This window comes from Eumetopias jubatus, unplaced genomic scaffold (genome assembly GCF_037043125.1).
Source record: "Eumetopias jubatus isolate StellerSeaLion01/CBP00866 unplaced genomic scaffold, mEumJub1_p1.0 scaffold_13, whole genome shotgun sequence".
Classification (NCBI taxonomy): Eukaryota; Metazoa; Chordata; class Mammalia; order Carnivora; family Otariidae; genus Eumetopias; species Eumetopias jubatus.
The window spans coordinates 77,551,492-77,554,878 of record NW_028274819.1 but is presented as its reverse complement, the minus strand read 5'-3'; the positions used below and the strand labels follow the sequence as shown (position 1 = coordinate 77,554,878).

Below are 3,387 nucleotides of genomic sequence, written 5' to 3'. Positions count from 1 at the left end.
TATACTCTCAGAGATTGTCTCAAAAACATATATTCCAAAGGCAGTTCTCAGGGCCTGATGCAATTTTTATCTCCTCATGTTCTTCTCTATCATTTTGCAATAACTGCGTGACTATATTTTGTAGTAAAAATGTTCCATGATATTTACTGAGTCTCTTTATCAGGCAAGGCATCTTACCAAGCATTCTATGTGGTTTATATCATTTAAGGCTTACAATAAGTTTATAAATGAGATATTATTATTCCTATCTTATAAACAAGATTTCCATTCAAGATTATATGGTAAATCCTCTCTGTGACCTACATCACACACACACACACACACACACACACACACACACACACACACACAACTTATACACATATTCAGCCTACCCCCATTGACATTCCAAAAAGAGTTGATAAAATTATAAAGAAACATTAAAAAGATGTAGCCATTCTCAATAAAATTAACAAGTCAGGAAACGACAGATGTTGGCAGGGATGCAGAGAAAGGAGAACCTCCTACACTGTTGGTGGGAATGCAAGCTGGTGCAGCCACTCTGGAAAACAATATGGAGGTTCCTCAAAAAGTTGAAAATAGAGCTACCCTATGACCAAGCAATTGCACTACTGAGTATTTATCCCAAAGATACAAATGCAGTGATCCAAAGGGGCACCTGCACCCCAATGTTTATAGCAGCAATGTCCACAATAGCCAAACTACGGAAAGAGCCCAGATGTCTATCAACAAATGAATGGATAAAGAAGATGTGGTATATATATACGATTGAATAGTACTCAGCCATCAAAAAAATGAAATCTTGCCATTTGCAACGACGTGGTTGGAACTAGAGGGTATTATGCTAAGCAAAATAAGTCAGTCAGAGAAAGACAATCATCATATGATCTCACTGCTATGTGGAATTTAAGAAACAAAACAGAGGATCATAGGGGAAGAGAGGAAAAAATAGAACAAGACAAAATCTGAGAGGGAGACAAACCATAAGAGACTCTTAATCATAGGAAACAAACTGAGGGTTGCTGGAGGGGAGATGGGTAGAGAGATGGGGTAACTGGGTGATAGACATTAAGGAGGGCATGTGATATAATGAGCACTGGGTGTTATTTAAGACTGATGAATCACAGGGGCACCTGGGACACACATTTAAGCATCTGCCTTTGGCTCAGGTCATGATCCCACGGTCCTGGGATTGAGCCCTGCATCAGGATCCATGCTTAACAAGGAGCCTGCTTCTCCCTCTCCCTCTGCCTGCCTGCCTGCATGCCTGTCTGCCTACTTATGATCTCTCTTTCTCTCTGTCAAATAAATAAATAAAATCTTAAAAAAAAAAGACTGATCAATCACAAACCTGTACCTCTGAAACCAATAATACATTATATGTTCATTAAAAATAAATAAATAAAAATGTAGCCATTCTCAAAAACAAAATTAATACCTCTATGTACTTAAAAAATAACAAAATTATAAAGCAGTAAGTTGGACTAAAGACACAGACTCCTGGTCTCCATATATGAAAGTAGGCCATGGAATTTAACTCCTGAAGGGTATTGAAACTGAAAGTACTCCCACACAGTAGGATTCCAGAGCCAAAACCATCGCTTAAAATAGGGGCCCTACTCTTTTCCTTCAGTGTGCCACTGGAGATCCTATTGTCACCATGGGCCACCGCCGTGCCTGCTGTTACCAATATTTTAAGAACAAGCTGTATCCAAACTCTTGCTTCTGCAGAGATATCCCTGATGCCCAGATCTGCATATTTGACCTGGGGCAGAAGAAGACAAAAGTGGATGAGTTCCCACTACGTGGCCACATGGGATCAGATGAATATGAGCAGCTCTCCTCTAAAGCCCTGGAGCCTGCCTGTATTTGTGCCAACAAATATACGGAGAAAAGCTGTGACAAAGATGGTTTTCACATCTGAGTGCTGCTCCAACCTTCCATGTCATTGTATTAACAAGATGTTGTCCAGTGTTAGGGCTGAGGGGCTCCAGACAAGTATGCCGGGTACCTTTGGAAAGCCCCGAGGGCACAGTGGCCAGGGTCCACATTAGCCAAGTTATCATGTCCATCCGTACCAAACTGCAGGACAAGAAGCATGTGATTGAGGCCTTACACAGGGCCAAGCTCAAGTTCCCAGGTTGCAAGGAGATCCACATTTCCAAGAAATGGGGCTTTACTAAGTTTAATGCATATGAATTTTAAGACATGGTAGCTGAAAAGCAGCTCATCCAAATGGCTGTGGGGTCAAATACAAAATATATCCCTAATCTTGCCCCCCTGGACAAATGGCATGCTCTGCACTCATAGGAACCTTGGCACTGCCCCCTCCTTATTAATGCCCACCAAAAAATCTTACTTCCTGTCAAAAAATAATAGGGGTCCTACTGGTGAAAGAGGAGTGCAAAAAGCTGACCATTGTCACAGAATACAGCTTAGATAAAGCTACATTTTGATAGAACCATAAGGGCAAAAATGCCTTCCTTCCAACATTGGGGCTTAGTTGACCAGTGTTTCAGTGACTGGTCTATGATATGCACAATACCAACATGGGCCATAAGCATGGAGCATATGAAACAGTCCCAGAGGGACTTTAACTTCATCAGTGATGAAGATAAATAAAAATAGAGAGGAGGAAAAAAAGAAGAGTGACAAATAGAAACTTAAACAAGGTGATACATTTAAGCCCAGCTCTGTCAATAGGTATAGTACATTTTAATATGATAAGCATTCCAATTAGAAGGCAAAGATTTTCAGAATGGATTTTTTTTAAATCCAAGTATGTATTATCTACAGGAAACATACTTTAAATATGAAGATACAAATGGGTTAAAAGAAAACTGATGGAAAAATATATACCATAAAAATAATAATCAAAAGAAAAGCAGAATGATTTGATCAGTATCAAAAGAGACTTCAATACATGGGGCACCTGGGTGGCTCAGTCGGTTAAGCAACTGCCTTCAGCTCAGGTCATGATCCCAGGGTCCTGAGATCAAGCCCCGCATCAGGCTCCCTGCTCGGTGGGGAGCCTGCTTCTCCCTCTCCCACTCCCCCCGCTTGTGTTCCTGCTCTCACTCTCTCTCTCTCTCTGTCAAATAAATAAATTTTTAAAAAAGAGAGAGAGACTTCAATACAAAGAAAATTTCCCAAGGTAAGTAAAGGCATTTCATAATGGTAAAATGGCTTAATTTATCTGGAAAACAATAATGCTTAATATATAAGAAACTAAAACAGAGGACCAAAGTAAGCGAAACAAAAATTAACAAAATTAAAGGGAGAAAAAGATTCACACTGATGGTCAGAGACTTTAATACTCCTCTATCAATCACTGGTATAACAAGTAGACCAAACAATCAATACAAAAAAGAGTACAATTGCATTGCA

At 39.9% G+C, this 3,387-nt stretch overlaps 1 pseudogene; it reads left to right on the top strand.

The window, feature by feature from the left end:
• Positions 1 to 1,660: 1,660 nt before the first annotated feature.
• Positions 1,661 to 2,310, top strand: LOC114221574 (large ribosomal subunit protein uL16-like; annotated as a pseudogene).
• The last annotated feature ends 1,077 nt before the right edge of the window (positions 2,311 to 3,387 follow it).